The 11,777-nt window shown below is 47.6% G+C and overlaps 1 pseudogene; it reads right to left on the minus strand.

The window, feature by feature from the left end:
- Positions 1–11,458: 11,458 nt before the first annotated feature.
- Positions 11,459–11,555, minus strand: LOC147668231 (U2 spliceosomal RNA; annotated as a pseudogene).
- Positions 11,556–11,777: the final 222 nt, after the last annotated feature.

Consider the following 11,777-nt stretch of genomic DNA (forward strand, 5'->3'; position numbering starts at 1 on the left):
TTCAAACTTTATCTGAGCATACCCGTTTCTTACTGCTTGCCTGGTGGGTGGGGGTTTAACGTTGACTTTGTTTTCCTGAAAGTTTAGTTCCATTTTCTTCCTTTAAGTGTAAATGCCCAAATGTTTTCAACACTAAGTGCCTCTCACAGACTAAGTGAAGTGAATCCAAGAGTCCTAGGACTTTAGTAGTACTACCTTCAGTCTCTCGTCTCTCGTACTAATACTCCATTATACCCCCAAACCACCAAACGCTTATCTTACCTGTAATTTGTGTTTGAAAGTAGGGCTAGACCCAGGGCTGGCTCCACGGGAAACAGCGAATATGGTTGGCAATCTTGGTCGGATAAAATTTCCTCATAGCGGTGGTACTAGTGGTGTGACACAGTGGCAGTTGCATGCCTATGAAAAAAAGGAAATGAAATCTGGTTTGTCCTCCTGAGCAATTCAACGGTACAACTGAGAATATAGCAGGTGACAGAAGTACAGTAGAACAGTGCCACATTGTAGCCTAACAAATGGTAAAGTATAACTACTAATTCGGTTGAAGTTCTTTCACATTAGCAATGGTTCTTTGTCAAGCAGAGTAAGAATATATCCTCGGATTTCTTCACCAGCCTGTTGCTATCACCTTATCCTCCCCAGCAAGTGTGTGGATTTATTGCTGTCATTTAGTCACACATCAATCAAAACCACACAGCCCGGGGGAAGAGGGTTAGGGTTTGAAAAATGGATGGGTACGGGGGTTTTTGGGAAAGGTTTTGGGAGACAAGAAAAAATAGCACAGCATAGACAAACAATTGTGAACATAAACAAATCTTTGGGTACAAACCTATCCATCAATCTTTGAAAGTGCATGCACTACTGCATACATGTCAGTGAAAAGTAAGTAGTACATTCGACAACTGTGGAAGAAAGAATGCGACAGTACAGGGCCTGTGTGGAATTATTGATAACGATATTCAACATAAGGTCTCTGTAGCCAGATACCCGAGAGCCTTGCTGGTCACTATAAATCCATTCACAACAACACTCAATGGGGTTGGTCTGGAAGGTATAGTAGATAGAAAAGGAGAAATTGCTTTTTTTCTAGGTGTCCCCTCACTCACCAGGGTTGCCCCTTGGTGACATGCTTCATCATTGGGGCCATCCCAGTCCTCTACGGCCTGGGGCGTGCTGCGACTTGCGAATTACGTAGGAGCACTTACAAATGACTATGTGTGGTGCAGATGTGATAGTGGAGTGGACTAAGTGATGTGTTAAGGGATCAATTTAGAAGCAGAGAGAGATCCAAGAAATGCAGTCACAGTCAGAGAAAAAGGCAAGGGATACTGTATCTATGTGGTTGTAGTGGTCCTGTTGGAAGTGGTAAGTAAGTTGCCTGCAGAAAAAAAATCCTCCTATTAGCGGCACTCCTCCATTGCAGCCGACGCTTCGTCCATCGATGTTGGTCACCAGAAGACACCCTGTAAAAAAAAGCACAGCATAGACAAACAATTGAACATAAACAATTCTTTGGGTACAAACCTATCCATCAATCTTTGAAAGTGCATGCACTACTGCATGCATGTCAGTGAAAAGTAAGTAGTACATTCGACAACTGTGGAAGAAAGAATGCGACAGTACAGGGCCTGTGTGGAATTATTGATAACGATATTCAACATAAGGTCTCTGTACTTAGCCAGATACCCGAGAGCCTTGCTGGTCACTATAAATCCATTCACAACAACACTCAGTGGGGTTGGTCTGGAAGGTATAGTAGATAGAAAAGGAGAAATTGCTTTTTTTCTAGGTGTCCCCTCACTCACCAGGGTTGCCCCTTGGTGACATGCTTCATCATTGGGGCCATCCCAGTCCTCTACGGCCTGGGGCGTGCTGCGACTTGCGAATTACGTAGGAGCACTTACAAATGACTATGTGTGGTGCAGATGTGATAGTGGAGTGGACTAAGTGATGTGTTAAGGGATCAATTTAGAAGCAGAGAGAGATCCAAGAAATGCAGTCACAGTCAGAGAAAAAGGCAAGGGATACTGTATCTATGTGGTTGTAGTGGTCCTGTTGGAAGTGGTAAGTAAGTTGCCTGCAGAAAAAAAATCCTCCTATTAGCGGCACTCCTCCATTGCAGCCGACGCTTCGTCCATCGATGTTGGTCACCAGAAGACACCCTGTCCACTGCCTGCCTGATGCTGAATTGTGGCTCGCTACTGTGAAGCCTGACTCCATCCTTTTTTCCCCATTGCAGAGACTGAAACCCGGCCTGTAATTATTCAACGAAAAACAGGAAGTGATATAATATTACAACACCACTGATAAATAAATATAAGGTATGTAGGCTGTGGAGTGCAAAAAGTCACAAATTGATTTTCCTAGTAGACAGTACAATATTTTTGAAAGTGCGTACTCTGAGTCACCTTTTGAAGGATAAATAAGTATGGGCAAATTAATGTAGCGGATATTGCCCCTCAAGCTAGGTGTACTGTAAACTGTGTTTTAGAACAAAATTAGATCTTCCTAGCAGTGCTCCCACCCAGACCCTTACTAAAGCCAGCCGCAAAAATGTAGAAGACCCCCAATCAAATCTCAAAAAACGAGGCCTAGCAGAAAACTGGTGACAAAACTTACTTTGAAAGTAAAAGTAGGCCGAAGTACCCCCTTCCTAATTACCCCTTACCCACTGTGGATTGCATTCAAACCACTTGCAAGCAACCAAGCAAAAGTAGCCATAGCCAGCATCGCTCCAAGACTTGAAATCCCCCCCACTCAAACACATGCAATAGAAATACTGCTAACCCTAACGAACCCTAAGTTAAGAATAGTGGCAAAGGTTTCTTTAACGATGCCAAATCCCCCCTTTCCCACCATGGATTTTCTTCAAATGACTTGCAACCAAAATTACACATTCTCACGAGTGCTCTAAGACCCCAGAACTCAGTTGCAAAAATCTAGAACACCCCGAAACACATGCAATCCTGCTGCTAGGGCTAACCCTAACGAACCCTAAGTTACAAAAAGTGCCAAAAGGCTTTTCCGCGAGGATTTTGTCCCAACCACTTCTACCCGGTATTAGACCTTCCCAGGAATGCCCCAAGACACGCCAACCCACCCGCCAAGAAGCATAACACCCCCAAACAGGCCAAAAGCATAATCTCATACTTGCAATATTTCTCGGCCTTCGGTCCAAACGCGCTGCGTAGCTAGGCCATAAGTCGGGGTTGCCACGACGGATTTCCTGAAAAGCAAATGCAATCAAGATTAGAGTGTCCCAGCAGTGCTCCCAGACCACGAAACTCACCCACAAACACCAGGAAGCCCCCCAAACAGGCCCCCGAAAACGCTACATTGAGGAAAATGTCAGAAATAGCCAAAAAAAATCGGCCTGGATTTTGTCCCAACCACTTCTACCCGGTATTAGACCTTCCCAGGAATGCCCCAAGACCCGCCAACCCACCCGCCAAGAAGCATAACACCCCCAAACAGGCCAAAAGCAAAATCTCATACTTGCAATATTTCTCGGCCTTCGGTCCAAACGCGCTGCGTAGCTAGGCCATAAGTCGGGGTTGCCACGACGGATTTCCTGAAAAGCAAATGCAATCAAGATTAGAGTGTCCCAGCAGTGCTCCCAGACCACGAAACTCACCCACAAACACCAGGAAGCCCCCCAAACAGGCCCCCGAAAACGCTACATTGAGCAAAATGTCAGAAATAGCCAAAAAAAAATCGGCCTGGATTTTGTCCCAACCACTTCTACCCGGTATTAGACCTTCCCAGGAATGCCCCAAGACCCGCCAACCCACCCGCCAAGAAGCATAACACCCCCAAACAGGCCAAAAGCAAAATCTCATACTTGCAATATTTCTCGGCCTTCGGTCCAAACGCGCTGCGTAGCTAGGCCATAAGTCGGGGTTGCCACGACGGATTTCCTGAAAAGCAAATGCAATCAAGATTAGAGTGTCCCAGCAGTGCTCCCAGACCACGAAACTCACCCACAAACACCAGGAAGCCCCCCAAACAGGCCCCCGAAAACGCTACATTGAGCAAAATGTCAGAAATAGCCAAAAAAAAAATCGCCCTGGATTTTGTCCCAACCACTTCTACCCGGTATTAGACCTTCCCAGGAATGCCCCAAGACCCGCCAACCCACCCGCCAAGAAGCATAACACCCCCAAACAGGCCAAAAGCAAAATCTCATACTTGCAATATTTCTCGGCCTTCGGTCCAAACGCGCTGCGTAGCTAGGCCATAAGTCGGGGTTGCCACGACGGATTTCCTGAAAAGCAAATGCAATCAAGATTAGAGTGTCCCAGCAGTGCTCCCAGACCACGAAACTCACCCACAAACACCAGGAAGCCCCCCAAACAGGCCCCCGAAAACGCTACATTGAGCAAAATGTCAGAAATAGCCAAAAAAAAATCGGCCTGGATTTTGTCCCAACCACTTCTACCCGGTATTAGACCTTCCCAGGAATGCCCCAAGACCCGCCAACCCACCCGCCAAGAAGCATAACACCCCCAAACAGGCCAAAAGCAAAATCTCATACTTGCAATATTTCTCGGCCTTCGGTCCAAACGTGCTGCGTAGCTAGGCCATAAGTCGGGGTTGCCACGACGGATTTCCTGAAAAGCAAATGCAATCAAGATTAGAGTGTCCCAGCAGTGCTCCCAGACCACGAAACTCACCCACAAACACCAGGAAGCCCCCCAAACAGGCCCCCGAAAACGCTACATTGAGCAAAATGTCAGAAATAGCCAAAAAAAAATCGGCCTGGATTTTGTCCCAACCACTTCTACCCGGTATTAGACCTTCCCAGGAATGCCCCAAGACACGCCAACCCACCCGCCAAGAAGCATAACACCCCCAAACAGGCCAAAAGCAAAATCTCATACTTGCAATATTTCTCGGCCTTCGGTCCAAACGCACTGCGTAGCTAGGCCATAAGTCGGGGTTGCCACGACGGATTTCCTGAAAAGCAAATGTAATCAAGATTAGAGTGTCCCAGCAGTGCTCCCAGACCACGAAACTCACCCACAAACAGACGGAACCCCCCCCTAAGAGCACCTCAAAGGCAAGCAAGTCATCAAAAACACAAAAAGTTTTCCGCCTGGGATTTGGTCCAAAACACTTTTATCCGGTATTAGAGCTTCCCAGCAATGGCCCCAGAGCCGTCAACCCAGGAGAAAAAGAGTAGAAGACCCCCAAACAACCAAAGAGCAAAAGTACAAAAATGGGGACTTAGTCAATTTTTCACAAATTTCCCAAATCACTCCGCGCGCGCTCTGCAGCTAGGCCCTAACTCCCCTCTGCCACCATGGATTTGCTTCAAACCTCTTGCAAAGTAAAGTGTATATAGCCAGCAGTGCGCCCAGACCCCGAAACCCACCCACAAACACCAGGAAGCCCCCCAAACAGGCCCCCGAAAACGCTACATTGAGCAAAATGTCAGAAATAGCCAAAAAAAAATCGGCCTGGATTTTGTCCCAACCACTTCTACCCGGTATTAGACCTTCCCAGGAATGCCCCAAGACCCGCCAACCCACCCGCCAAGAAGCATAACACCCCCAAACAGGCCAAAAGCAAAATCTCATACTTGCAATATTTCTCGGCCTTCGGTCCAAACGCGCTGCGTAGCTAGGCCATAAGTCGGGGTTGCCTTGACGGATTTCCTGAAAAGCAAATGCAATCAAGATTAGAGTGTCCCAGCAGTGCTCCCAGACCACGAAACCCACCCACAAACACCAGGAAGACCCCCAAACAGGCCCCCAAAAACGCTACATTGAGCAAAATGTCAGAAATAGCCAAAAAATAATCGGCCTGGATTTTGTCCCAACCACTTCTACCCGGTATTAGACCTTCCCAGGAATGCCCCAAGACCCGCCAACCCACCCGCCAAGAAGCATAACACCCCCAAACAGGCCAAAAGCAAAATCTCATACTTGCAATATTTCTCGGCCTTCGGTCCAAACGAGCTGCGTAGCTAGGCCATAAGTCGGGGTTGCCACGACGGATTTCCTGAAAAGCAAATGCAATCAAGATTAGAGTGTCCCAGCAGTGCTCCCAGACCACGAAACTCACCCACAAACACCAGGAAGCCCCCCAAACAGGCACCCGAAAACACTACATTGAGCAAAATGTCAGAAATAGCCCAAAAAAAAATCGGCCTGGATTTTGTCCCAACCACTTCTACCCGGTATTAGACCTTCCCAGGAATGCCCCAAGACCCGCCAACCCACCCGCCAAGAAGCATAACACCCCCAAACAGGCCAAAAGCAAAATCTCATACTTGCAATATTTCTCGGCCTTCGGTCCAAACGCGCTGCGTAGCTAGGCCATAAGTCGGGGTTGCCACGACGGATTTCCTGAAAAGCAAATGCAATCAAGATTAGAGTGTCCCAGCAATGCTCCCAGACCACGAAACTCACCCACAAACAGACGGAACCTTCCCTAAGAGCACCTAAAAGGCAAGCAAGTCATCAAAAACACAAAAAAATTTGTTCCTGGGATTTGGTCCAAACCACTTTTATCCGGTATTAGAGCTTCCCAACAATGGTCCCAGAGCCGTCAACTCACCTGCAAAGAGGTACAACAACACCCCCACAAGTGCTGAGTCTTTCTTCATTGGGCGTAAACCAGCCCTCTGGTTTGATGGAAATAGGAGTCTGGAGGAGGAGGATAGAGGAGCATGTTCTTCTGAACTTGTGAACCTGAGGAATGCAGACTGCGGCAACTTCAAATCAATTAGCAAACCAGCGAAGACAGTTCTGCTGATGGGCTTGATTTTGTGATTATCTGATTAAAGTTTGAAATATATTAACCGTGCACAACAAAGAAAGACAGACACACAGGAATAAAAGTGAATAGGGACGAAAAAGAAAGTTATTGATTTGTTGTCTCATTTTCAGGGCTCGGTATCACGGTCCAGGAATGAGAATAAGGCTTCGTCATCATACTCTGCGAATTCAGGCAGGGTGAGCTCAGTGTCACCTGACAGAGTAGAAATTCCCTCATCTATGTTGCTGGCCACCTCCTCTTCATCCGGCACGCTCTCTCGTACTCTGAAATCTGGTGGTATGAGGTGCTGATTCATCTTGATCATTGTTAACCTCTCCACATTTTTGGGCGAGAGGCGGCTCCGTTTGGGAGTTACAATGCCACCAGCAGCACTGAAAACCCGTTCAGAAGACACGCTTGCGAGTGGGCAAGACAAGTAGTTTAAAGCCAGGTTGGTGAGCTGTGGCCACAATTCTTTTTTCCCATGCCAATACGCCAATGGGTCAGAATTAACATAGACCTCTGTTGAGTCATTCAGATAGTCCTTCACCATCGACTCAAGGTCCTCATCCAAGGTTCCTCCACTTTGCTTAGCTCTTGCTGTGCCTCTGACCTTTTGAGAACCAAACCCACGCAGAGCTAGCCAATCCTCTTCAGCCTCCAATGTTTCTGTTGTGTTTCGTGCAGATGATCCGGTTGCCGGTGTCTTTAACGGCTGAGAGGTCCCTTGTGCCACAGCCACAGGTGCAGAAGTGGATTGTTTTGACTGGGGATGGCCTGCTGATGTACTGCCATTTCCTTCAATTTCCAGCCGTTCTGTTTCAAACCTCTTGGCTGACAAGGCTAGCCAACGTTTGTACTTTGGAACATGTTCATCATCAAAAGGAAAGAATGCTTGGCCTGCCAGCGCCTTTTTGTAGCGTGGATCTAGAATAGTAGCACAAATGTAATGCTGTTCTGAGTGGATCTTTTTAAGACGTTCATCACCTTGTAGGAGCTCTAATAATTGCTCAGCCGTAAGCAAAGAGTCTTGGTTTTTGTCATCTTTTTCAAACACAGAACACACCTCCTTCAGTTGGTCCTCCTGCATGTACAACAATGGGATAGCTTTTCCCAAATTAGAGTCCTCCTTGCTGACTGCACGCGTGAAGAACTCAAAAGGACGAAGCATGCGTGTCAGGCTTTGAACTATGTTCCATTGCGGCCCACCCATCCTCAGCTCCTCTGTACCCTCTGTAAGGAAATATTGATCGAGTTCCGTATACTGCTCATACAGACGCTCAAGCATGTAGAAGGTTGAGTTCCAACGTGTTACCACCTCCTGGATGAGTGCTTTCACTGGCATTTTACGTTGATATAGCAGGCTCCTCAGCTGCTTCCGGGCCTTAAAAGAATGGCTGAAATGCTTGCACATTTTTCAGCAGGTGTCCAATACACTGTACGCTGCACTGGCTTTATTAGCCAAGAATTTTTGGACAACCAGGTTTATACAGTGCGCCAAACACGGCACTCTGAAATAGTAACCGTCCCTCATGGCCTTAACTATATTGGCGCCATTGTCCGTGGAAACATAACCAACCCGGCGTTTTAGTGGGGACAGCCAGTTAAGGACCTTTGTGTTAAAGACATCCAAAATGTTTTCTGCTGTGTGACGTTTCTCCAAACCAAACATGGCTAGTGTTGCATGTTTCCGAGCAGCTTTAAAAACAATGTTCGTGTCAACACCTGTGTTTAGCTTTGCTTTATCCCCTGAAAAAGAGACCCAGTGTGCAGTGATGCACATGTAATCAGCGCCTGCGCCACTGGTCCACATGTCTGTTGTCAGATGTATAGTGTGAACAGCACTCTTCTGCAAAGCTGCCCCAATCTCCTTCAGAACATCTTCATGTAGTGCTGGAACCGCAACTCGGGCAAAATAGAACCGGCTAGGAACCTTCCATTTAGGGCAGAGCGCTGCCACTAATTCTAGAAAACCAACCCCTTCTACAAAAGAAAAAGGGAGAAGGTCCAGAGCTAGCATTTTAGCCAGCTTAGTGTTATACAGACGCGTCATTGGGTGGTTGCGTTCATATTGCGCTTCTGTAAACAACATCTTTTTAATGTTGCCCTGGACCAAGGATTTACGGGATGATGATGATATCTTCGACCCAGTTACGCTCGCTGATGAACTTTTCCGCATTGATGTCTCACTCTCTCCCACACTCTTAGTGTGGCTCACATGGGGTGTGCTGCTGACAGGGGTACTGGGTGTAAGTGAAGTGTTTGAATCGTCTTCTTCCTCCTCGTCATTATCAGATGAAACAGCATTACGTGCAATTCCGGCTTCCTCGATCGCCTGTAGGTGCGCAAACCATTTGACAGCGTGCTTTCTTTCAAGATGACCTCTCTGGCCTCCAGTACCATAGTTGGAACCCAACTTACCATGACTAACTCGAAGCTTACACATGCTACAAATGGCTACGGTTTCATTTTTTGGGCAAACACTAAAGAAGTCCCAAACTGCAGACTTGAAATGTCTTTGGGGGCCGGAGGAGGCGGCGATACTGGTGGTGGTGGTCCTGCTGCTAATGCCAGATGAAGTGGAGGATGTGGATTGCCGAACTTCAGTACGTTTTGCACTTTCACCACCACGAATTGAGGTCGAGGACGAGGTGGGTACCTTCTTGCGAGGAAGAAATATGGAAGCGGTAGGTTTTGGTGTACTACTTAACTCCAAATCTAATGATTCCATTTCCATTGCCTCCTCGCCGACATCATCATCAGGCTCAGCAGCTTCTCGGGATAGGGTCAAAATGTCTCTTTGCTGCATGCCCGGTGGGGCTGCAGTGACCTTTGTGATGACTGGCTCGTCGTCATCGTGAGAGGCTTCATCACCAGCAGTATCTGTCACTTCTTGTTGAGCCTCATCACACTCCATAGGTATGAGTTTTTGGACGACCTTCCCTTTACGCTTAGGTACCTGTGTCAGATCATGGTGTGCCTCACTGTCAGACCGCAGTTGTGGTTCCCAAGACAGATCACTTGCATCAGAACGAGGTGGGCTTGAAGAAGATGTAGACACCCCCCTTGATCTTTTCCTTGCTAGGGATGTGGAAAACAATGAATGATCATCAGGAGGAGTGGCTTCCAATGATACCTCGGCTTCATTGTCGATTTCCTGATGTGCCCCTACTTCGGGAGGAACAACTATTGTGGGCACTTGTGAACCTTCATGCACCTTTGCTTGCGCATCTCCTTTTGCTGCCTCTCCTTCCACATGTACTTGGGCGTGTACTTGCACATGGTGTTGTTGTTGCGGCTGTGGTTGTTCAACACTTGTCAGATGAGTTACAACAACCTGTGTTGATTCAGGGACATTGCTGCTACTTTCTTGCGATGAGCCAACATCACTGGTCGATGGTGATTGGAGAAGTACACTGACTGCCTCTGAAGCACTCAAGGGCTTTGACTTAAGTTGGCGTGGTGGTGGAGGCACTGAACCCAATGGAGCAGGGGTGCTGCTCCCAGCTTGGTCCCCAGCAGATCCTGCTGCTGCAGGCGTACTTTTTTTTTTCTCCCAAAAAACGTGGCGGGTGGCACACCAGCCTCCTTGGTAACTTGCTTCTTCTGCTCCTTACTAGCAACTTTCTTGCTAGAGGAGCTACGGAGACCTTTTTTTGGGGCCATCTTCTTCAGAGCAGGTCAGACAGCAGGCCGCAGTTGCACGAATTGTAGAGTTGTCTGAGGCCAGACGTGACGTCGCGTGACGTTATGCTGCACACACACACCGCTGCAGGACTTCTTCCTGGCACTGGTGGTTCTCTTGAGTCTTGTGCACCTAAAAAAAATGGAAGACAGAGGAACATCAGTTCAGTTATACAGCACAAAAAAATCGAAAAACACTGCAAAATCAGCACAATCCCAATCCATCCATGCCCTCCATAATGTTTAAATTCAAGACAACCCACAGAAAGACTAGGCCCATGCAAGACTCACTACCCCTGGGCATAAATAAAGGTTGAAAAGTAGGCAAAATGGTTGCAGGCCTAACAACAAAGCCTGCATTCAAAATAGCCACTTGCCTGCCAGCACATGGCCAGTGCCTGTAGCTGCACTCAAAATGGCCACCAGCCACATGGCCTGTCCCTCCCCATGAACACCCCCAAAAATCGAAAAACACTGCAAAATCAGCACAATCCCATTCCATCCATGCCCTCCATGATGTTTAAGTTCAAGACAACCCACAGAAAGACTAGGCCCATGCAAGACTCACTACCCCTGGGCATAAATAAAGGTTGAAAAGTAGGCAAAATGGTTGGAGGCCTAACAACAAAGACTGCATTCAAAATGGCCACTTGCCTGCCAGCACATGGCCAGTGCCTGTAGCTGCACTCAAAATGGCCACCAGCCACATGGCCTGTCCCTCCCCATGAACACCCCCAAAAATCGAAAAACACTGCAAAATCAGCACAATCCCATTCCATCCATGCCCTCCATGATGTTTAAGTTCAAGACAACCCACAGAAAGACTAGGCCCATGCAAGACTCACTACCCCTGGGCATAAATAAAGGTTGAAAAGTAGGCAGAATGGTTGGAGGCCTAACAACAAAGCCTGCATTCAAAATGGCCACTTGCCTCCCAGCACATGGCCAGTGCCTGTAGCTGCACTCAAAATGGCCACCAGCCATATGGCCTGTCCCTCCCCATGAACACCCCCAAAAATCGAAAAACACTGCAAAATCAGCACAATCCCAATCCATCCATGCCCTCCATGATACTACACTTGATCTTAGCCAAAAGGCCGAGAAGCGATCCATGCCCTCCATGATGTTTAAATTCAAGACAACCCACAGAAAGACTGGGCCCATGCAAGACTCACTACCCCTGGGCATAAATAAAGGTTGAAAAGTAGGCAAAATGGTTGGAGGCCTAACAACAAAGCCTGCATTCAAAATGGCCACTTGCCTGCCAGCACATGGCCAGTGCCTGTAGCTGCACTCAAAATGGCCACCAGCCACATGGCCTGTCCCTCCCC

The sequence above is a fragment of the Lissotriton vulgaris genome, unplaced genomic scaffold, assembly GCF_964263255.1.
Source record: "Lissotriton vulgaris unplaced genomic scaffold, aLisVul1.2 SCAFFOLD_6729, whole genome shotgun sequence".
Taxonomy (NCBI): domain Eukaryota; kingdom Metazoa; phylum Chordata; class Amphibia; order Caudata; family Salamandridae; genus Lissotriton; species Lissotriton vulgaris.